This window comes from Bidens hawaiensis, unplaced genomic scaffold, assembly GCF_021521415.1.
Source record: "Bidens hawaiensis isolate Kalapana, Puna unplaced genomic scaffold, B.hawaiensis_p1.1 tig00026617_1, whole genome shotgun sequence".
Lineage (NCBI taxonomy): Eukaryota > Viridiplantae > Streptophyta > Magnoliopsida > Asterales > Asteraceae > Bidens > Bidens hawaiensis.
In genome coordinates, this window is record NW_027494281.1 from 92,634 (window position 1) to 118,434 (window position 25,801).

Sequence of the window (25,801 nt, forward strand, 5' to 3'; positions counted from 1 at the left end):
TGAAACATGTATAACCGTCCCCTTGACTCGTTATCCCCGCTTAAACGACCCCATTTTCAACTTCTCTTTTTTGAAAACATTTGTGAGTAAGACTATCGAGAAGCTGAAAAACCAACCATGACCAGAAACCTATAACTTGGCATTAATGACAATAATTAACAGTTAACAACTTTGGTTTCTGAACACTCTTCGAGGTACTATCGGGCTAAAATTTTTCAAATTTCCCCCATCCCCACACTTGAGGTTTACATTGTCCTCAATGTAAGAACACTTAACATTGTCCTCAAAGTTAAAAATAATAGAACGATTAATAAACATTTGAGGGACGGGGTTGAAATTGACTTTTGGACTATTAAGCAATTTTAAAATTTCGGGGCTCATGTGTGGCGGTTCTACTAACAATTATACAATTACACTTTTAACGTTTAAAATAATAGAAACAAAATTAAATTATGAAACTGAAATCACCTGATATCAACGTGACTGGAGAAGGACCAGTCGGCTCGTGAACTCTCGTAACACTCGTATACTCTCATCTCATCCAATTACCAAACTGACAATCGAACCTGCAAAATCTCGAGATGTGTAGAAGCAAGCTTCTCACAAGTGTAAGACATAGGTCTTTTAAGAGTTTCGAAAATGAATAATTGTTGATTTTATTAAAACAATTACCGAGCCAAATTAAATCGTTTCATAATAAATTCTGTTAAATTAGTTAAAAACGTTAAAAGACCTAACTCACTTTCGTAGGAATCACGATTGCATTTAGCGTATGCAACAAGCCCTGTAAACCCCCCCCCCCGGTAGCCCGGGAGGACGAGTGGGGTCTCGTGAGGGTTTATAGTGAACAACACCCACAAAGTTCGGTTACAACAAAATATACACGTACCTAGATTAACCAAAGCAAAAAGAACAAGAAAGCACTCTGGGTAGCTAAACGGACGCATCAAAATCCCAACTTTTCTCGTGGTGCGGTATCCCCACACTTAGCTTTTGCTATGATGGTACGCTTGAAATACAATTAGTAATATAAAAAAAATTCAAAATTTAAACTAAAAATATACAAAATGTACAATTACCACTCTTTTGAAACTTTTATCGCATTCAAGGTGGGCGTCTGGCCCCCTCCTGTGCAACATTCTCATTATAAGCACGCTTTTCTTCAATCATTTGTTGCCAGTCTTCCGATAGGCCATGATCTAGCCCGGACATCCTCAATCTCCACTCTCGATCATTTTGGTTGGGTGGATGTCTAACCTTCTTCTTCCTTGGTCGGTTACCTTTCTCTTCCACCTTCTCACACTGTAGTTTCTCAAATCCCGTCTTATCTATCCTGTCAATCACAAAACATTCCTCTTTTCTACGATCCTTGTCCAAGGATACACACTTGTCAACAAGAGGGTTAGTAGAATTTTCAAATAATAATAACCGTTTATCACGGTCTCCACACTTGATTCCCAAAACCCCCTTAGCACAATCAATTACCTCATGTGTTGTGGCGAGGAATGGCCTACCCAAAATAACTTTTGGTTGTGTATTATTCCCACGTTTAGCATAGTCAAGTACAAGAAAGTCAACTGGGTAGAAAAATTCCTCCACCTGAACCATTACATTAGTCACCATGCCCCGGGGAAGTGTATGAGTTTGGTCCGCCAACACCACGGTGGTGTTTACCATTTCTAATGGGCCAAATTCATACTGATCATATATACTACCGGGCATGATACTAACACATGCTCCAAGATCTAGAAGTGCCCGATCAGTTTTAAATTTCTCGATTTGAATTGATAAAAGCGGCACTCCTGGGTCTTGAAGTTTACTTGAGGTGGTATTATTCTCCACCTCCTCATCTCTCATGTTGGTCAATTTACTATTTAAACATTTTTCACATGTGCAATTTTCACAAAAAGACATTTCATATGTTTTTGGTTCTGATTCATTTTGGAAAATTGATTCATTTTGACCGACATAATCACTCTCACCACTAGTATCTTCCACCACATTCTCAAAAAACTGTGATGGTGAATCCACTTCAACACTAGAAATTTCAAAATGAGGTAAAAGACTTACAACATTGATGTGCACATTGTTTCCCTTCTTGGAGCTTGAGCAGTAATGGTTCGGGTTGACTGTAGTATCACTCGGGAGTTGACCTGCACTCTTTTGCAACTTTGCCATATCTGCTGCGAGCTGACCAATTTGCTTTGACATTGCCCCTGCTGACTTATCATGTAACTCAAACTGTTTCTTCGTTTCAGTCTTATGATCTGTCATAAACTTCATCAATGCATCCAACTTTGAGTGCACCGACTCATCCGCATTTACCGAGGACCCCCTCTGCTGGTCCTGATTACCCGATGAATTTCCACCCCGGTTACCGTCTCTGTTATACCCCCGATTCTGATCAAACGAACCTTGCTGCTGCTGATAACCGCCCTGGCGGTAATTACCCTGCGACCCCAGCCAGGGGCTCTGCCCCTTGGACCCTGCTAGGGGCTGCCGCCCCTAGGACCCCGCTGCCAGGGGCGCTGCCCCCGGACCCCCGTTCGTTGAGGATAATAATTAAACTAGAAACGCGATATGGAAAATGAGAGTGATCAATACGCATAATTGTTATACAGTTAGCCGTGCACAGCCAAAGAAAGGAGTAACCATTAACGGAAGAAGTAGCCGAGTTCAGGTGAGTTTCTAGCCCTATTTCCTTATTATGTTTTCGGGGCTGTGTGCATACTCTATGTGAAGTGCGAATACACTTACCTTAAGTGGTAAGTGTATGCTATAGATGATATACCAAGTAGCTAATATATAATGCTTGCCGGTGCGTGAACGATCTTCGGATATTGCACGTATCGCCAAGGATAGTGACTGTCAAGTGGTTATTAGTGTGCATGATTGTTGATGTGACTTGCTTATTATGTAAATGATGAAATGATAGGAAGTGTTTTGTAGACAAGTAGATGATAGTGTGATAGAAGTGGTAAGGGGTCTATTAAGAGTGTTAGTGCAATGACAATAGTACGTGGTAGGGTAAGCCTATACGTTCCTTCGTTATTTAAGTGGCATAATGTGAGTGCGTGGTAGGGTAAGTGTAACACCCCGACCAAAGGCGGATTATACATCGGGGCGCCACATATTGTTTCATTACTCGTGACACTATTGGGTGTCAATATTTAATAAATACATTCAATCGCGCACGCGCAACGTAAACACAAGATAACATAAATTAACATAAATCAATATATTATAAGACAAAATATTCGAACAATAATAAACTTGTCTTGATACATTTTAATCTAGGTCCAAAAGTAAAAACGTCCTACGTGTCCACAAGCTCCAAATGTAGCTACAGCAAACCTGAACATGTGTTAAAATAAAACGTCAAACACTTGCGTGTTGGTGAGAAATCAAGTTTAATACCATACATAGATAACAATAAATCTGCGCGCAACATGTGTATGTCTGGTTTTCAACAAGGGTGTAATCAGATCGGGACCAAGTCTAAGATTCATAGCTCATAGTCAATCCGTGCTCCCAATTGAGCATAAAAACAAGAAAACTGTGCAAGTGTAAACAAAAGAGAAAATCATAAACGATTGTTCTCCCGTGTTCATCTAATGGTACCATGAGAACTGCGGAATAGACCGACAAGACGGTTAATGATCCACACATACAAATAAACAGCCAAGTCTACGTCCTCAACACATGGGATACTGCGCGACTAAAGTTCATAAACAAGTTTAAGACTCTAAGTTTGTATGAACACATGAACATCCCAAAACATTAAAAATAAAAAGGGATTAGGTACGAGATTACTCACTTGATAAACGATGCGGTGAAAGATAAAGCAAGAACCAACTTTAAACAAGCACAAGTTAACCTATAATTAAAGATTATAGTTTTAACGATTGGTTTTAAGTCTTGATTATAAGTTAGCATAATTAATAAGTAACTTAAACAAATTATTATATATTATAGATTACCGGGAAACAGGGCAGAACAGGAGAGAAGAAGGCAGAGAGAGGAGGCGACAGAGGATCAACGGCAGAGAGCAAGGAAGAGAAAGATAATAAGTATTTGTGTGTGTAGTGTTAAGAAAATAACATTATTATTTATAGGGAAACCCTAGGGAACACAATCCCTAGAAAAGGGGAAAAGATCTTCAACAGGATCAAGCAAAAGATATCAAAAAGCATAAGAATCCAAAAGCAAAAGATATCAAAAAGCATAAGAATCCAAAAGCAAAAGATATCAAAAGATATGGCAGCTGCAGGGGACAAGGAAAAGCTGACAGGTAACAGTAAACAGGCATGGGAGGGTCAGATAAAGGTACTGGTCAAGCATGGAAAAGCAGATCTCAAAAGATAATGTCAGTCACTTTTTCTGCCAACCAATGGGGTTGGTGCGCATGCTGCGCCGAAAGTAACTTTTCAGACATAAGATAGGTCAGGTCAACAGCACAGAAGATAAGACATCACAAAAGTAAACGGCTAGATTAAACAGAAGACTCAAAGGGTTTAGCGCGAGAAGGCTCGAGCGCGTGAGCGCGAAGGCAGACAGAACAAACCTTAGCGCACTGCGGGAAGAACTACAATTCTAAGCGCGTCGCGGGAAGAACTATAATCCTTAGCGCGCTGCGGGGACAGTTCGCCTCGCGTATCGCAGCAACAGATGGTCTTCACGCAGGCTTCCTTGTAAGGAGTCTGGCGCGTGGAGCTGCGCAGACAACCTTAGGCGGGAAGAAACAAAGGACAAACAAAGAGAGAAGGGGGGGGGATTCAAGGCTTAAGGGCGGAACGACGACAAGAGAGAAAAAGAGGCGGGACGGCAACAAGAGGGAAAAGAAGGCGGAAAGGAAGAGAGAGGAAGAGGCGGGAAGGAAAATATTATTAGTAATATATATATTTTAAATGTCAAGTTTTAAAAGAAAATAATTAAATTTTAAATCATAAAAAGAATCGGATCAGAAAACGGGTACCTGGGTCGGGTCGGACGGGGCAGATGTCACAGTCTCCCCTACTTTAAGAAATTTCGTCCCGAAATTTATCTCGAAGTAGGTTGCGCAGAGAACAGGTGCGGGTACTTGATCTTCATTTGATCTTCCCTTTCCCATGTAAACTCGGCTCCGCGCTTGGACTCCCAGCGAACTTTAACAATAGGGATACGACTGCGCTTGGTTTGCTTAACCTCGCGATCCATAATCTCAACAGGCTTCTCAACGAAATGCATGGATTCGTCAATTTGAACTTCATCAAGTGGAATGTGAAGGTTCTCGTCGGCTAAACACTTCTTGAGATTGGATACATGGAACGTTGGATGCACATTGCTGAGCGCGGGCGGCAGGTCTAGTTTGTAGGCAACTTTTCCCACACGCACGAGAATCTTGAATGGACCAACATAACGAGGAGCAAGCTTACCTTTCTTCCCAAAGCGGACAACACCTTTCCAGGGCGACACTTTGAGGAGAACAAGATCACCAACTTGAAATTCGAGAGGCTTTCGCCTGCGATCTGCGTAACTCTTCTGTCGGCTTCTGGCAGTCAGCAGATGATCACGGATCTTGGCGATTTTATCGGTTGTCTCTTGAACTAGTTCGGGTCCTGTGATTTGAGCTTCACCCACTTCGTTCCAACAAATCGGTGAACGGCACTTACGACCGTAAAGTGCTTCAAATGGGGCCATACCAATACTGGAATGATAGCTGTTATTATAAGAGAACTCGACCAGAGGTAGGTGCGAATCCCAATTACCTCCAAAATCAAGAACACAAGATCGGAGCATATCCTCATGAGTTTGGATAGTTCGCTCAGACTGTCCGTCAGTCTGAGGATGATATGCAGTACTCATGTCCAAGCGAGTTCCTAGCGCAGATTGGAGAGATTTCCAAAAGCGGGATATAAAACGGCCATCGCGATCGGATATGATGCTCAAAGGAGTACCATGACGGCAGACAATCTCTTTGACATAAAGCTGCGCGAGTTGCTCAACACGGTAGTTTTCACGAATGGGCAGAAAGTGAGCAGACTTAGTCAAACGATCCACTATTACCCAAATGCTATCATGTTTGCTTGCTGTCAAAGGTAACTTGGTAATAAAGTCCATCGCTATACATTCCCACTTCCACGCAGGAATTTCTGGTTGTTCGAGCAAACCAGATGGGCATTGATGTTCAGCTTTTACCTTAGAACAAGTCAGGCATTTAGCTACGAACACAGCAATATCCTTTTTCATACCATGCCACCAAAAAGAAAGGCGCAAATCCTTGTACATTTTATCAGCACCGGGATGAATAGAATACCGAGATTTATGCGCTTCACTCAGGATATCAGCGCGAAGGTTCTCATCATTGGGGATCCAGATGCGGTTGAGATAGCAGAGAATTCCACACAGATTAGGGACAAAATGTGCTTCCGCGCCACACGCTAACTCGGCGCGAAGGTTACCATTACTGATGGATGCGCGCTGCGCGTCGCGAATGCGTGATTCAAGATTGCTCTAAATCGGCGCAAAGTGAAGCTGCGTGCGCGGCAAGATACAGTTAAGCTGGCAGGGTTTTCGGCTGAGCGCATCGGCTACCACATTAGCCTTACCAGGATGATACCGGATCTCACAATCGTAATCGCTGATGAGTTCGTTCCATCGGCGTTGTCTCATGTTGAGTTCCTTTTGATCAAAAATGTGCTGAAGGCTTTTATGGTCAGTGTAAAGGATACACTTAGTACCATAAAGGTAGTGTCTCCAGATCTTCAAGGCAAATACCACAGCGCCTAGTTCGAGGTCGTGAGTTGTATAATTCTTTTCATGAATCTTGAGTTGCCTTGATGCGTAAGCGATAACCTTGCCTCGTTGCATAAGTACACAACCGAGACCTTGGTTGGATGCATCGCAATACACGACAAAATCTTCATTACCCTCAGGTAACGCTAGAACAGGAGCTTCACACAACAAACGCTTGAGCGTTAGAAAGGCTTCTTCTTGCTTCGAGCCCCAAATATACGGTTTACCTTTGTGCGTCAGAGCTGTTAAAGGCAATGCGATCTTTGAGAAGTTCGAAATAAATCGACGGTAGTAACCAGCTAAGCCCAAGAAGGAACGGATTTCGGTAGGAGTGGATGGCGTAATCCAGTTCTTGATTGCTTCAATCTTGGATGGGTCGACATGAATACCCATCTTGTTTACAACATGACCAAGAAACTGTACTTCATCCGACCAAAACTCACACTTGGAGAGTTTGGCAAAGAGTTGCTCGGTTTGAAGCTTTTGCAACACCAACCGAAGATGTTGCTCATGCTCGGCCTTGGTTTTAGAATACACCAGAACATCATCGATGAATACGATCACGAATTTATCCAAGAAAGGCCTACACACCCGATTCATTAGATCCATGAAAACGGCGGGTGCGTTGGTTAAACCGAAGGACATGACCAAGAATTCAAAGTGGCCATAGCGAGTTCGAAAAGCAGTCTTGGGAATATCTTCATCGCGGATGCGCAACTGGTGATAGCCAGAGCGGAGATCGATCTTGGAGAAACAAGAGGCACCTTGGAGTTGATCAAAGAGGTCGTCAATACGCGGTAAGGGATACCGGTTCTTAATGGTGAGTTTGTTCAACTCGCGGTAATCGATACACATGCGAAACGTACCATCTTTCTTTTTAACGAACAACACCGGAGCACCCCAGGGCGAAGAGCTAGGGCGAATAAATCCTTTAGCGGTCAACTCTTGAAGTTGACTTGCCAATTCTTGCATTTCAGCGGGTGCAAGACGATAAGGAGATTTGGCTACGGGGGAAGCACCAGGGACAAGATCAACAAGAAACTCGACTTCACGAGCGGGAGGGATACCAGGAAGATCATCGGGAAAAACTTCAGGGAAGTCACGCACAATAGGGATTTCGCGAAGTTTCTTCTTTCCTTCATCGGGTTTAACCACATGGGCTAAAAATGCAATACACTTCTTCCGCATGAGTCTTTGGGCTTCGGCGCAAGACATAAGCTTAAGACCACTGGAGGGTTTCTCGCCGTAGATGTGAAGATCACCGTTTTCTCGAGGAATGCGAATCAACTTCTTGGTGCAAATAACTTCGGCGCGATTATTCGAGAGCCAGTCCATACCAATGATAACATCGAAACTTCCAAGAGGCATGGGGATGAGGTCGATTAGAAAATCGTTTTCGTTAAGGTTAAGCGTGCAATCCTTAATCACGGAGTTAATTAAAACAGTTTCACCATTAGCCAATTCAACTGAAAAATTTTCTTTTAAGTTATCGCGCGGTCGCGCAAGCTTCTGCTCAAACGCGCGGGAAATAAAACTTCTATCGGCGCCAGTATCAAAAAGTACGGATGCATATTGTCCGTTAAGCAAAAATGTACCATTTACTACGTCATTATTCGCTTGCGCTTGGTGCGCGGTTATGTTAAAAGCTCGTCCGCGCGTCACTTGGTTCGAGATTTGGTTAACCGGATTTGCTTGCGTAATTTGTACTTGTAGTCTCGGGCACGCGTTCCGGAAATGACTGGGATCACCGCAGTTAAAGCACGACCTGGGTCGTGGATTAAGGTAAGTTGGTTGAGGGTTTTGCGGGTAGGTTGGTGGTGTTTGTGCGATTGGGTTGGCTGGAAGAACTCTACAGTTTTCCGCCATGTGACCAGCGCGGCCACATCGGTGACAAAGTCGACATGGGGCTTGAGGTGGGTGGTGAAATCTACAGGTTGGGCAGAAGGGGTGGTTTCCTGTGTAAGGTTTCTTAGGTGGCGGGGCAGGGAGTGCGGGGTTGGTTAAGGCATAGTTGTGGACTACAGGAGGTGTTGGGTAGGCTGACAGTGGGGTAGGGGCGTATACTGGAGGTAGGTAGGGTTGCTGGATAATGGGTGGGCTGGTAAGCGCGTAAACTTGTCTGCGCCTACGCTTCGGGTTGTTATGGTTTGAGGGTTCTGGTTTGGTTTCTGTTGGTTCAGGGGCAGTCTTAGTGGGTTTGGTCTTCTCAGCTCCCCGCAGGAACAGGGTTCCTGCTCTGACATGGTTGTCGCTGAGCACAGCGGCCAACTCAATGGCGTCAGAGAGGGTTATTGGGTTTCTGGCCCATACAGAATCTTGGATTTCCATGGGGAGACCCCCAAGGAACTTCTCGATGGCTCGGCGGGAAGGGTTAACTAGGTGTGGGACAAGCAAGCTTAGTTCATGGAAGCGCGTCGCGTACTCGCGCGCTTCGCCACTGTATTGCTTCAAGTTCCAAAATTCTTCCTCCAGGCGCTTAACTTCGTTGGGAGGGCAGAATTCTCGCGTCAAGAGATCCTTAAATTCCTCCCAGAGCATGCTGGAAGCAGCCTCTGCGCCACGCGCATGAGCTACTCCATTCCACCATGTAAGCGCTCTAGATTCCAGGACACTGGAAGCATATAGGGTTTTCAATCTTCTCGAGCCACTGGAGCATCACGGTGGCTCCTTCAAGTCCTGTGAATTTCGGAGGGTTACCCGCATTAAAGGACTTAATGTTATAACCGGAGGAGTTGGGATTATTTTGGTTTAAGGCTTGGGCTATTGCGGCGGCCATTTCCTGAGAACGTTGCAGCGAACGTCTGCGCGAGGCTTCTCTCCTCTGATGACGAGCTGATAGCGGAGGCATTCTATAAAAGTTTTAGTTTTGTTAATATCTTAGCGCAAAGTATAATCTTATAAAGCTTGGTTTCGCGGGGTTAGATACCATCAACAGTTAAGGTAAAACATGAATTTGAATGCAAACTTAATACAGATAACAAATTCGAATCGAGAATCGACAATTCATGTATCACCATGACTTTCCGAATTCTCAATTTAAAATGACTAGTAAACGAGTATTGGAGATTGACGATTCATGTATCACCATGACTTTTCAATCCTCAATATAAAATATACAAGAAAATGAGTATTGGAGGTTGACAATTCAAGTATCACCATGACTTTTCAAGTCTCCAATCTCAGAACATAATCGTAAATGGAATTTGAAAATCAACTATTCATGTATCACCATGACTTTTCGGATTTTCAATCCCAACAAACGAATATGTAAGTAAAACCAATAAAAATCGAAATTCAGCAAAAATCGAAATATCGCGAAATAAAACATAAAACCATACGCTGCGTCTGCGCAAGCATATTTATAAATAACGAGTAATTAACAATAAGCGCGCAAACATGAGATTTCTCTCATGCGCGAGAAGGGACTCTTAGTTATTCTAGGCCGTTACGTCTAACCACCTATCCTAAAGTCAACGAGCTCTGATACCAATCTGTAACACCCCGACCAAAGGCGGATTATACATCGGGGCGCCACATATTGTTTCATTACTCGTGACACTATTGGGTGTCAATATTTAATAAATACATTCAATCGCGCACGCGCAACGTAAACACAAGATAACATAAATTAACATAAATCAATATATTATAAGACAAAATATTCGAACAATAATAAACTTGTCTTGATACATTTTAATCTAGGTCCAAAAGTAAAAACGTCCTACGTGTCCACAAGCTCCAAATGTAGCTACAGCAAACCTGAACATGTGTTAAAATAAAACGTCAAACACTTGCGTGTTGGTGAGAAATCAAGTTTAATACCATACATAGATAACAATAAATCTGCGCGCAACATGTGTATGTCTGGTTTTCAACAAGGGTGTAATCAGATCGGGACCAAGTCTAAGATTCATAGCTCATAGTCAATCCGTGCTCCCAATTGAGCATAAAAACAAGAAAACTGTGCAAGTGTAAACAAAAGAGAAAATCATAAACGATTGTTCTCCCGTGTTCATCTAATGGTACCATGAGAACTGCGGAATAGACCGACAAGACGGTTAATGATCCACACATACAAATAAACAGCCAAGTCTACGTCCTCAACACATGGGATACTGCGCGACTAAAGTTCATAAACAAGTTTAAGACTCTAAGTTTGTATGAACACATGAACATCCCAAAACATTAAAAATAAAAAGGGATTAGGTACGAGATTACTCACTTGATAAACGATGCGGTGAAAGATAAAGCAAGAACCAACTTTAAACAAGCACAAGTTAACCTATAATTAAAGATTATAGTTTTAACGATTGGTTTTAAGTCTTGATTATAAGTTAGCATAATTAATAAGTAACTTAAACAAATTATTATATATTATAGATTACCGGGAAACAGGGCAGAACAGGAGAGAAGAAGGCAGAGAGAGGAGGCGACAGAGGATCAACGGCAGAGAGCAAGGAAGAGAAAGATAATAAGTATTTGTGTGTGTAGTGTTAAGAAAATAGCATTATTATTTATAGGGAAACCCTAGGGAACACAATCCCTAGAAAAGGGGAAAAGATCTTCAACAGGATCAAGCAAAAGATATCAAAAAGCATAAGAATCCAAAAGCAAAAGATATCAAAAAGCATAAGAATCCAAAAGCAAAAGATATCAAAAGATATGGCAGCTGCAGGGGACAAGGAAAAGCTGACAGGTAACAGTAAACAGGCATGGGAGGGTCAGATAAAGGTACTGGTCAAGCATGGAAAAGCAGATCTCAAAAGATAATGTCAGTCACTTTTTCTGCCAACTAATGGGGTTGGTGCGCATGCTGCGCCGAAAGTAACTTTTCAGACATAAGATAGGTCAGGTCAACAGCACAGAAGATAAGACATCACAAAAGTAAACGGCTAGATTAAACAGAAGACTCAAAGGGTTTAGCGCGAGAAGGCTCGAGCGCGTGAGCGCGAAGGCAGACAGAACAAACCTTAGCGCACTGCGGGAAGAACTACAATTCTAAGCGCGTCGCGGGAAGAACTATAATCCTTAGCGCGCTGCGGGGACAGTTCGCCTCGCGTATCGCAGCAACAGATGGTCTTCACGCAGGCTTCCTTGTAAGGAGTCTGGCGCTTGGAGCTGCGCAGACAACCTTAGGCGGGAAGAAACAAAGGACAAACAAAGAGAGAAGGGGGGGGGGGATTCAAGGCTTAAGGGCGGAACGACGACAAGAGAGAAAAAGAGGCGGGACGGCAACAAGAGGGAAAAGAAGGCGGAAAGGAAGAGAGAGGAAGAGGCGGGAAGGAAAATATTATTAGTAATATATATATTTTAAATGTCAAGTTTTAAAAGAAAATAATTAAATTTTAAATCATAAAAAGAATCGGATCAGAAAACGGGTACCTGGGTCGGGTCGGACGGGGCAGATGTCACAGTAAGCCTATACGTGTCCTCGTTATTAAGTGGCATAACGTGAGTGCGTGGTAGGGTAAGCTTATACGTGTCCTCGTTATTAAGTGGCATAACGTGAGTGCGTGGGAGGGCAAGCCTCAATGTGCTTCCGTAAACAAGTGGTTAAGTGGTTAGGGGCAGTTAAGTGGTTAAGTGGTAAGGTGAACAGGTTAGACAGTGGATTATGTGTATTCGGATACATATATGATGTATGAAGTGGTTGTATGATGAGTTGCTTGATTAACTAGAACTTACTCAGCGTAGCTGACTTTTAGTATGCACGCAGGTGATTTGATTAAATAGTTGACATGAGGTTGGCACATGGCATGGATTGAACGGCTGGCATATGAAGATATAAAGAAAAGAGGTTTAAATATAATGTTTTGGGTTATGGTATCAAAGAAAATATTTAATGTTTTGTAACGAATGGATGATGTTTTATATTCCGCGAAAAGTTTTAATGAACTCTGATTTGTAAGAACTGTGTTTATGAGTAAATCCAACAACAAAGTAGGGCTACCGGTAACGGGGCCTTACATGTTATAATATGTAACTCAAAGAGTGACATAAATCAAAGAGTTAAAGAGAATACAGTTTGATTTGCTAAAAGTCTAAAATAATATCAATGCGTGTAAAAGCTACCCTTATGTTATCTAACGGCTCATGGACATGTTGAGTCGGGTTGAACTTAATAAACGTTAGCTTTGTTAATAGATGACTATTAAACAATCTTCCAATAGTTAATCTTCTTTGATGATGTTCAACACGGATAAACTAAGTTCGATTGTGAAATACTAAGATCATGTAGTATGGTGTCATGAAAACTAGGTGTGGACTAATGTGAACTAGGTTATTATCGTATGGAAAGTCGAAACACCCCCCTATGTGGTTTTGTGTGGAAAATTGATGTGACGTGTATATGGCAGTTTTCCAGACGTATAATATGCGAAAACCACAACTAGGGGTGTTCAAAATACCCGAACCCGATTAACCCGACCCGACCCGAATAAGCTAATTCGGGTCGGGTTAAATAGGGTCAAAAAGTATTAGTCGGGTTATTCGGGCAAAATACCCGAACCCGATTAACCCGACCCGACCCGAATAAACTAATTCGGATCGGGTTAAATAGGGTCAAAAAGTATTAGTCGGGTTATTCGGGTTAACCCGAATAACCCGAATTATTAATAGGGTCGGGTTCGGGTTTATTTTTGGAAAAAAGTCGGGTTTCGGGTTAACCCGAATAACCCGATTAGTGGTGATACTTAACTTTAAATACAATAATGAAATGGTGAAATAAGCACTATAAAGGCAATATTGTAAGCCTTATGGATGAGTTAATTATTTGGCTTGTTCATGACACGTTAAGCGAAAAGTTCATTTATGTTGTGTTCATTTAATTAAACGAACGAACATGAACACATGTTTCACTCGTTCATTTATGTTTGTGAACGTTCGTTTATAATCGTTTATTTAAGTTCATTCATGTTCATATGCATATTAAGAGAAAATTATTAAATATTATTTGCATTTAGAAATTATATCACCATGATATGTTTTATATTTGTTTGTTTGTGTTTATTTAATTGCGTTCATTTATGTTTGTTTATGTATATTTGTGTTCGTTAATGTATGTACATATATGTTCCTTCATGTTCATTTATCTTTGTTTAATTATGGTTGTGAACTATTCGTTGAGATTTTAAATAAACGAACAAGAACATGTTTAGTTTTTAACTAACGAACACGAACACAAATATTTGTTCGATTAAGTGTCATGTTTGTTAAAAGTAAAATGAACGAACACGGACATGCCTTTATTCATGTCGATTCGATTCGTTTACAGGTCTATATATGATTTATAAGACAATTACTTGTAAAATAATTTGGAAATCAAGTGGAATGAGAAATTTCGCAACCTATAAGTTACAAACACAAAAAACAACTTAAAATTATAAAGTAACATGGTTAACCCGACTAACCCGACCCAACTAACCCGAAACCCGAATAACCCGAACCCGACTAACCCGAACCTTAATAGGGTCGGGTTGCGGGTTAAATATTTTTTAAGGAAAACCCGACTAACCCGACCCGATTAACCCGAAACCCGATCGGGTTGACCCGATTAACACCCCTAACCACAACCCAGATCTATTGATGAGTCATGAGATACCGAATATTTAAAGCTGTTAATTTTACACTTGTTATTGAAATATGATGATATAAAAGGGTTACTGCTGGCTGAATGTTGTATATATCCACTAATTATTAAAGGGTGCTGCTAAACGTACCCCCCTTACTCCATTTTTACTAAATATACTCTCCCCCTGAACTTGTTACATAAATTACAATTAGCTCTTGACATTATTTATATACATATTAGTCCCTACAACATTATATTCATTTGATAATCTCCACTACATATATCAAATTAAAAACTATCAAGTATTACTATTAATTTATTTTTTTAATATTAATATTATAAATATTTATAATATCTTTTTTAATTTTAATAGTATATATATTTATAATATCCTTATTTTACCACTTTATCTTTTACAAAATAAACCAAAAACCCTAAACCCTAAACCCGAAACCCTAAACCAAAAACTCTAAACCCTAAATCAAAAACCCTAAACCCGAAACCTGAAACCGAACCCTAAACCCGAAATCGAACCCTAAACCCTAAACCCGAAACCGAACCCTAAACCCTAAAACCGAAACCCTAAATCCGAAACCGAACCTGAAACCCGAAACCGAACCTAAACCCGAAACCGAACCCTAAACCCTAAACCCAAAACCCGAAACCGAACCCTAAACCCTAAAACCGAAACCCTAAACCCGAAACCGAACCCTAAACCATAAACCCGAAACCGAACCCTAAACCATAAACCCTAAAACCGAAACCCAAAACCCTAAACTCGAAATCATAAAAAGAAAACGCAACTTGTAAAAAAAATAATATTAAATCCTTACTTTTGTGCTAATTTGGTAATTATATGATTTCAAGGGTTAATATGAAAGTTGGTTTTGTAGGGTTTTATACAAGTTTATCAAAGTTCAAGTTAATCATATTTAACTAGAAAACACAACGGAAGCTTAGATTTTAAAACTTGTTAATGAACATACCATTATGTTAAATCTAAAACCCAAAGCCAAGGATCAAAATTACAAGAACAAGATGCTCACAATATGTAAATTGTACCTTCTTCTACCTTTAGAAGAACAAGTGGGTTGTTGAAGGTGATGGTGGATGAATAACAAGCCTCCAAAGAAGAAGACCTCAAGAGTGTGATACCCCAAGCTTTTAGCAACAACACCAATATTCTTGCTAGGATTTTTAACACTTTATGAAGCTCACAAAAACTCTCAAAAACTTGCCCAAAGTGGCCGTGAGTTTTAGAGAGTGGGAGAGAGAGTTTCTTGCACTTGAAAATACAAAATAAGATCACTAATGCATGTAAATTGAATGGAGGATCAAAAAGAGAAGTTATGACAAAAGCCAAGAGTTTGATTGGGTAAAACCACCACCCCCACATGGGTGGCCGGTTTTGTTTTGTTTTTTTTTTTTTTTTTTTTTTTGTGTTTTAACATTTAAAACTTCTCCATTCATTTTATAAAACTCATTTTCATAAAATGTGCATACATCTATTTAATTATTTAACCAATTAAATAATTAGTTTATATAAACAAATTATCCAAATAATTTATTTGAATCCTCAAGTGTGTTTGTTTAGAAAACCAATTTTCTAAACACGTAGTGTTCGGTATTCATTTAAATGATCAAATCGTTAAAAGAATACATTTGGTGTTGTCTAGCTTGTTATTGGGTATGACCCGACTTGGATCAAACACAGTTAGCCACATTAGTTTAAGTATGTGTCTCGGGCATACGTAATTCCAACAATCTCCCACTTGCACGAGATACATAGAAAATTAATGCAAGTGGTGAATACCGCCTAACAACAGTTCACCACCCCTAATGTGTTTGACGAAGTGCCATTCAATAACATCATCCCTTCAAGTCCCTTACTTGATATGATTTAGGTGAATTTATCATTATATCCCTTTGTTACTAGATGTCATGTTGGATCTAAGAGACATAGGTGATCATTCTCTTTACAATTCAACTTTATCAGGCCTTAGACATCTAAACTCTCAACACATAAGAGGAACAAATTCCTTCTTGACTGTATACGCCTCTCACTATCACTTTATACTCCACCCGAGCTCATCCTTATGTACCATCTTTTACGAATAGCGAAGGGGAGAGTCAAAGTGTAATACTTGGTGAAAATCAAGACCCAGTATACATCTCAGGTCTAAGGATAATATGAAATTCTCCTTTACTCAAAATTACTAATGATCAGGTCAATCGACTCCATGTAGTAATATTGAGAGCGGGTCAGTCCAATATTTGTATCCCACAAATATCTATGAACTTTGGCAGCAAACCTATGCTCCATATTCATTCCTTATGAATATCCACCAATCCTAGTTCATAATAGTCTTGCTTCATATTTGTTCCCACAAATGTGATCGACTACGGACTTTTAGAATAAGATAACTTATTCATGGATTAAACATGCAAAATTAGAATTTAACTCAAGATTCCATAATCATATAAAAGAGTTAAATTACAAAAGTCTTTTAAACGTAATACAAAATAGATCAAATCCAATTACTAGAATATCGAAGTCCTAAGCCACTCGCATGACGCTCATGTTTCGGTCTTTCTAGGAGCTTCGTGAATGGATCCGCAAGATTTTGATCAGTTCCAACTTTGCGAATACATATCTTTCCCTTTTCAACTTCATCCCTTATGTAGTTGAATCTCCGCTCTATGTGCCTTGTCTTTTGGTGCGAACGAGGTTCCTTGATTTGTGCAATCGCACCCTCGTTGTCACAAAAGATTTCTAGGGGGTCTTGAATGGAAGAGACCACCCCTAGATCAGTAATGAATTTCTTCAACCATGCAGCTTCCTGAGCTGCCAATGAAGCGGCGATGTATTCTGATTCTGTAGTGGACAATGCTACCACTTCCTGTTTTGAGCTCTTCCAAGAGACAGCTCCTCCATTAAGAGTGAACACATACCCAGATTGTGATCGAGAATCATCTCGATCAGTTTGGAAGCTCGCATCCGTGTAACCTTTTATAGCGAGTTCCTCCTCACCAGATCCATATATCAGAAACATATCCTTAGTCCTCCTAAGGTATTTCAATATGCTCTTAACAGCCATCCAATGACTGTTTCCTGGATTCTGTTGGTATCTGCTTGTCATGCTCAAAGCGCATGACACATCCGGTCTAGTACATATCATCGCATACATGATGGATCCTATAGCAGAAGCATATGGGATTTGTTTCATCATCTCTTGCTCACCCTTTGAGCTTGGACATTGAGCTGAACTCAATATGGTCCCTCTTTGAATAGGTACAAAACCTTTCTTGGAGTTTTCCATCTTGAACCTTTTCAAGATTTTATCAATGTATGTACTTTGGTTCAAACCTATCAAGCGCCTTGACCTATCCCTATAGATCTTTATTCCCAAAATATAGGCAGCTTCACCAAGATCCTTGATGGAAAATCTACTTCCAAGCCAAGCCTTAACACTTTCCATGGTTGGAATGTCATTTCCAAATAGTAGAATGTCATCGACATACAATACTAAGAAGGTAATTACACTCCCACTAGCTTTCTTATACACACACAAGCTTCATCAGCATTCTTGATGAATCCAAAATTTTTGATTTCTTCATCAAAACGATGATTCCAAGTTCTAGATGCTTGTTTCAATCCATAGATTGATTTCTTTAACTTGCATACTTTATTAGGATGTTTTGGATCGACAAAACCTTCAGGCTGAACCATATAGACATCTTCCTCAAGATATCCATTAAGGAAAGCGGTCTTGACATCCATTTGCCAAATTTCATAATCATAATGTGCAGCTATGGCAAATAATATCCTAATAGACTTAAGCATTGCCACAGGCGAAAAAGTTTCATCATAATCAACCCCTTGAGTTTGAGTGAAACCCTTAGCTACAAGTCTTGCTTTATAAGTATCCAAGTTTCCATGCATATCAGTTTTTCTTTTGAAAACCCACTTACTTCCAACAGCTTTGGTGTTAAGTGGTGGTTCAACCAATTCCCAAACTTGGTTGTCATACATGGATTGCATCTCAACGTTCATGGCTTCAAGCCATTTGTCACAATCATTCTTGGACATTGCATCACGGTATGTGGTTGGTTCATCCGAATCTACCACGTAGCAACCTTCTACAAAAAATCCATATCTTTCGGGTGGATTGCTAACTCTACCAGATTTGCGAACGTTTTGTGTGTTTTGATCAACCACTTGATCACTTTCAACAACCTCTTATTGAGTGCTAGTATCAACCAATTGTGTATCATCTTGTGATTCTTGATCCTCATCAAATTTCACTGTTCTACTATTAGTTCCTTCCTCAAGGAACTTAGTTTCCAAGAACTTACCCTTTCGAGCAATAATGACATTTTGCTCACTAGGATCGTAAAAGTAATATCCTAAATCATCTTTAGGATAACCTATAAAGATACACTTAGTGGATCGGACTTCTAATTTGTTTGGGGTGTATTGCTTTACATAAGCTTCACAACCCCAAACTCTTAAGAATGATAGCGATGGAGCCTTTCCATGCCATACTTCAAAAGGTGTCTTCTCCACTTTCTTGGTTGGAGCCATATTCAATATGCGAACAGCGGAAAGTAAAGCATAGCCCCAAAATGATAGAGGTAAAGTGCTTCTAGCCATCATCGATCGAACCATATCTAATAGGGTACGATTTCTCCTTTCAGACACACCATTATGTTGTGGTGTTCCAGGTGGAGTAAGTTGTGAAATAATTCCACAACTCTTAAGATGATCTTGAAAAACACCACTTAGGTATTCACCTCCTCTATCACTACGAAGTACTTTGATTGTGGTCTTGAGTTGTCTTTCTACTTCAGTTTTGAAGTCTTTGAACATTTCAAAAGCTTCATCTTTGTGTTTCATTAAGTACACATAACCATATCGACTATAATCGTCAATAAAGGTAATGAAGTATCTTTCACCATTCCTAGTCATTGGTCTAAAAGGACCACATACATCCGAATGTATGATACCCAATAATTCTTTTGACCTTTCAAAAGTTTTATTAAAGGGTTGCTTTGTCATTTTGCCTTGTAAACAAGATTCACATACATCAAATGAATCATACTCATTTGTTTCTAGAATACCACTCTTGCGAAGAGTTTGCATGCGATTCTTGCTTATATGTCCAAGGCGACAATGCCAAAGATAGGAATCACCCAAGTCCTTCTTGAGTTTCTTGGTGTTGACATTGTACATTGAACTACTATGTGACATACCACTTTGATCTATTTCATATATACCATTCATGGGTATAGCTTTAAAATAAAACATGCCATTCATCAAAACATGAATATCACAATTTATAAATTTAAGATCAAAGCCACATTGTTTTAAAAGGGACACGGAAATAATGTTTCTCCTTAACTTAGGAGCATACAAAACATTCTTCAAAATTACTTCCAAACCACTTGGAAGCTTTAACAAGTAGTCTCCTTGGGCTTGGACTTCAACTCTTGCTCCATTGCCCATAAAGAGACTAATGTCCCCTTTGTTGAGTTGTTTACTTCTTTTGAACCCCTGCAACAAATTGCAAATGTGAGTTCCACATCCGGTATCAAGTACCCATGTATTTGAAGAAATAACATTTAGTTCAATATGTATAGTAAAGATAATACCTGAGGTATGCCCCGCATCCCTCTTATCTTTTAACGCTTTGAGATAGGTCGGACAATTTCTTTTCCAATGACCTATCTCTCCACACTCAAAGCATGGATCTTGCGTCGCAACCTTTTGCCTCTTTTCCTTCGGTTTGTAGGGCATGATGGCTTTTCCTCTTTCCCTTTCCTTGGACGTGGCCCTTGCCCTTAGCAACACTTGCTTTGGGTTTGGAGTTATGTCCCCTTTTCCCTTCATCGATTGTTAGAACGGGTAAAACCTTTTTACCCATTCCCGCTTCGGCCGTTCTTAGCATTGCGTGAAGCTCACCAATGCTTTTGTCCCATCCATTCATGTTATAATTCATGACAAAGGTTTCAAACCTTTTCGTCAATGAGTTGAGGATCAAATCCGTAGCCAACTCATTAGACACGGGACAATTCAACCTACGAAGCTTTTCGATGTAGCTTTTCATCTTTAGGACATAAGATGAGACGCTTTGGGTTTCCTCCATACGACATGCATGAAACGCTCGAACCGTTTCGAAACGTTCCGCTCTAGCTTGTTGAAGGAACATTTCCTTCAATTGAGTTATCATGTCGTATGCCCCATGATGCTCGAAATCCTTTTGAATTTCGGGAATCATAGTCGCTAACATGAGGCAAGAGGCTTGCACCGAATCTTTGGTGTAGTTGACCCAATCGTTATAAGCCTCCTCATCTTCCACGTTAGGCTCGTCGGGAATGGGATCGTCTAAGACATATGATATCTCTTCTTGCTTGAGAACTATTCTCAAGTTGCGATACCAATCCATAAAGTTATTATGGTTTAGACGATCCTTTTCAAGGATGGTTCTTAAGGATAGGTTACGGGTGTTATGGGTAGAGGTGTTTGCATTGTTAGCGGCCATCTACAAAATTTAACAAAGTTCTATTTTAGTATTATAAATAATTTAATTATTAATATCCTTTTATTCCAAATTTTAAAATAATAATTAAATTCTAGAATCTAACGATAAATCAAATTTCGGTTAGGTGACCTTTATCCCGTTATTTGATTTAACAAGGTAGTCAACCTTGACAATTGCAACCCTTTGCAACTTCTAGAGGTATGGGACCATTCGAAATCCTTATTTCGTGTTGGCATGTTTATCCCATCAACACCATTGGATCCCCATGCTTAGGTGACCTTTATCACATGGTTTCCAATTCAAGTCGTCCTACTTGTATAAACATGTAAGATTAACATACAAGTGGTTAGGTGACCTTTATCCCACAAATATGTTAATATTACCCTAAGTATATTAGTTTGCTCAAAATGGTTAGGTGACCTTTATCCCATTTAAAGTTCCCTAATACGTTAAGTGTCATACAAAAGGATGGTGTAAGACTTGTTTCCTTGGTAATTATGAAAAAGGGATTTTAAGTTTTCCAATATTCTAGTTTGAAAAACATTATGCCATATCCTAACATGCATTTAGTAATATGGCGATTTTGAAAACCAATTTTCAAGGTTCAAGTTATAATAAAACCAATTTTATTATATGTGAGTAATCGCTTAGTTTTAATAAACCCATTTAATTAAACTAATTGACGCGATATTACCAAATATATATTAGAACCCGTTTTATGCTTGTTGTCGTTCCTATGTGACGGTTTGGATATCCTAATATCTATCAACCACACATTACAATAAGTAAAACAAACAACCAAGCAAACACATGCAAAATATAGTCATAACCGAGAACCGCTAAGTTTGACCATACTTGTTAGCCGAAACAAGTATAGGTCATAAGTCACACCTAAGGGACAAAACATGACACAAGGATGGAATGTTGACTCCCACTTGACCTTGCATCCAAATGCTTCAAGTATCCTTTCCAAGTTGTTGTGTTCTTGTTGGGCTTGTTAATGGGCTCCAAACTTCCAAAAGTCTTCTTGGGCCCAAGAGTGAAATTTATGGGCCTAATGGGCTTGAATCCCATGATGGGCCGGTGAGGCCCAACAAGCCCATAATTTCGGTCCAAGGCCCAAATCCACCAATTCTTGCATCTTCAATTTTTACAAAATGTATCCTAATACATATTTTTCTAAAAAAAAATGCAACTAATCTATTTATTACAAACCAACTTATGAATAAATAAATTACACAAGCCTAAGATTATGAATTATTACAACCATATTGAATAATAAACATAATCAACATACACAAACAACAATCAACACATCCAAGGTCTAGGTTTCGGTTATGACACATCCAAACATACCAAATGTTCTAAGCATGCAACCTAAGTAACCAATGCCCAAAATCACCAAATAAAATCGGCCCCCCCCCCCCAAGAGGCTACGGCCCAAATTATTATTATTATTTTTTTTTATTTTCAACATCCAAATGTTATTAATGGTTTCCTAAGATCTTTCATGCATGTCAAGATCTTACAAATCCATGAGGGGTAAAATCCACCCAAATTTCGGACCCCTTTTTCACCCATGAAAAACCCGAAATCTATGAACATGTAAGAAGCATAAGTCCTTGTAACCGGCTCTTGATGCCATTGTAGGGTTTTATACAAGTTTATCAAAGTTCAAGTTAATCATATTTAACTAGAAAACACAACGGAAGCTTAGATTTTAAAACTTGTTAATGAACATACCATTATGTTAAATCTAAAACCCAAAGCCAAGGATCAAAATTACAAGAACAAGATGCTCACAATATGTAAATTGTACCTTCTTCTACCTTTAGAAGAACAAGTGGGTTGTTGAAGGTGATGGTGGATGAATAACAAGCCTCCAAAGAAGAAGACCTCAAGAGTGTGATACCCCAAGCTTTTAGCAACAACACCAATATTCTTGCTAGGATTTTTAACACTTTATGAAGCTCACAAAAACTCTCAAAAACTTGCCCAAAGTGGCCGTGAGTTTTAGAGAGTGGGAGAGAGAGTTTCTTGCACTTGAAAATACAAAATAAGATCACTAATGCATGTAAATTGAATGGAGGATCAAAAGGAGAAGTTATGACAAAAGCCAAGAGTTTGATTGGGTAAAACCACCACCCCCACATGGGTGGCCGGTTTTGTTTTGTTTTTTTTTTTTTTTTTTTGTTTTGTGTTTTAACATTTAAAACTTCTCCATTCATTTTATAAAACTCATTTTCATAAAATGTGCATACATCTATTTAATTATTTAACCAATTAAATAATTAGTTTATATAAACAAATTATCCAAATAATTTATTTGAATCCTCAAGTGTGTTTGTTTAGAAAACCAATTTTCTAAACACGTAGTGTTCGGTATTCATTTAAATGATCAAATCGTTAAAAGAATACATTTGGTGTTGTCTAGCTTGTTATTGGGTATGACCCGACTTGGATCAAACACAGTTAGCCACATTAGTTTAAGTATGTGTCTCGGGCATACGTAATTCCAACAGGTTTTTCCAGGGGAGGGGGGGGGGATATGACAAGCAACCAGGGGGGTACATTTAGCCTAACCTATTATTAAATATAAGCTATATATAAGCTATATGCATATCGGGTGCTATCCCCGTCTCATTTAAAGGTAAATTATTGGTCATATTTTTTTATCAGTAGGTGATATTTTTATAACAAACTTAAAGTTTCATTGCGTCTAGTATAATTTATACTATATATAATACACCAAACAAGGGCAAATTAAGACACTTGATTTTAAGAGTTTTACAAATGCTAATGCATAATGTACATGTATTAGTAGGGGTAAACTTGTCTTTTAAACACAATTCATTCAACTTACAAGTTTGGTCCCTTATTTTTAACCATATTATGTTTTTAATTTAACTTTTAAACTAAGCACTACTAGAAAAAAGACCTTCAATGACATGCATTGCGCGTCATTAAAGGACCCTTATGACACGCAAATGGGTGTCATTGAAGCCCCTGTCATAAATTGGGTATGACACGCTTCCTGCGTGTCATATTTAATGACACGCATTTATGACACATATTTTTGACATTCATTTATGACACACTTTCGATACTGGTGTTTACGACAACAATTAACGACATGCATGAATGCATGTCATCTTATAACTTTTAATTTTTAATTTTTTTTTGTTTTGCATAATTAATAATATTTAAATTAATAACTTAAACTATAGCAGCAAAACTATACATTCCATTTTCAAAATAAGCATTCTAAATCAAAAGATTAAATATAATCCCAAGTATCGGTTAATATTTTGTATAATACATATCACTAACGAAATATAAATTGTGTCGTATACGACGACCAATCTTCTCGAACTGCATCGAAATCTGCCTCCGTGTATTCGTGTTTGCCTCCCCCAACCTAAGATGAAAATTAAACCAAAAATACGTTAGGTCAAAAGTCATGGTCGAACACCCCTTTGAGTGAAGATAACCATTACAAATAACCCACTGTTAATATTGAGTATTTAGAAATACCTAAGAATATAATAGACACTTGCAGCAAATACTAAAAATGACTTCATCTAATAACAACAGCAGCACCGCCTTCGCTCGCACCTGGAAGTATCTCTTTGAGGTGTGAGTCTGGACAAAATCTAGATCCAGCAGAATCTGTGCAAACAACTGCAGAAAACAATATCAGCAGCTTTGGTTATATATGCTGCTTGACAAACTATGAATGTAATAATGTAGTTTGTTTCTCCATACAGTAAGCAAACTGAAATTCATATTCAAAGTATTAAAAAGCAATAGGAAATGCTAATTACATTTTATATGCGGGACTTGAGACGAATAATCCCTTGATTTGCTGGAGTGCGCAAGTCGATAACCCTGTGGTCTAACCGTGTGTCCTGATTCACGCGAACCAGTTGGTCTCCAGCCTGCATAACAAGAATAGTCACATAAAATTGGGACAAACTGATCCACGTAACGTCTAGTTATCAAATACAACATATATATATATACACACCTCTAAGGCCTTGGCAATTTCAATCTCACTCCTAGCAGCATCCTCAAGAGTTATAGGAAGTACCGATTCAGCCCTGTTTACACAATTAATGTTCTTGACATGTACTTCAACCTGCAAGCAAATGTGGTATTATTATTACTAGTAGATGCTCCGGCACATTGCGCCGTGGCTTTCTAACATGTGCGGTTTTTGACAATTTACCAAAGCTATGGACTTGCATTATAGGTGCAGTTGTTAGATATTTTTTTAACAAAAATTCAGGTCATTACAGCAGCATTTATATTTACATTACACATACAAAATATGAGCATTCGTTGTTGATGATGGTTCCAAAAGCTGGCTTGGTTTTACTTTGCGTCTTGTGCATATATCGAACATTATATCCCTCTTGATGATGGTTAAAAAAGTTGCCTCTGTGCTTATAACTTCTCTGTTAAAAGGGTTATCTGGGCTGTAATTCGATGTTTAACCAATCACAATTACAATATGGAAATAAAGCAAACAACTATGTTAGCATTTACACAAAAAATAACATAAAAATGTATAAAAGTAGTTAGCTAATACAATCGCTTACCAACATCTAAACTAAAGTCAACATCTGCAATATATATATATATATATATATATATGAATTAGAAAAAATCAAACAAACATTATTAGAAATTGAACACCTTTTAGAATTGAAACCATAAAACAATAATCAAAACAGACAGACATCAAAAGTTAGTTTGCGAGTTTTAATAATGTTGTCATAAGGTTGCTACAAACACATAAAAGCATGTGATTTCGTTAGACATATTACTATGCATCATGTTATATAACACAATCTTAAAATTCAGCCATAGGGGTACATGAGAAAAAAACAATATATCATGACATCAAAAGCAT

The 25,801-nt window shown here is 39.0% G+C and overlaps 1 long non-coding RNA gene across 1 annotated transcript; it reads right to left on the reverse strand.

Annotated features, from left to right (window-relative positions):
• Positions 1-24,485: 24,485 nt before the first annotated feature.
• Positions 24,486-25,035, reverse strand: LOC143573726 (uncharacterized). Its single transcript, XR_013142480.1, has 3 exons — positions 24,914-25,035; positions 24,711-24,824; positions 24,486-24,567 (listed from the first exon to the last, which is right to left on the reverse strand). It is a non-coding gene; the product is annotated as an uncharacterized LOC143573726 (long non-coding RNA).
• Between the last annotated feature and the right edge of the window lie 766 nt (positions 25,036-25,801).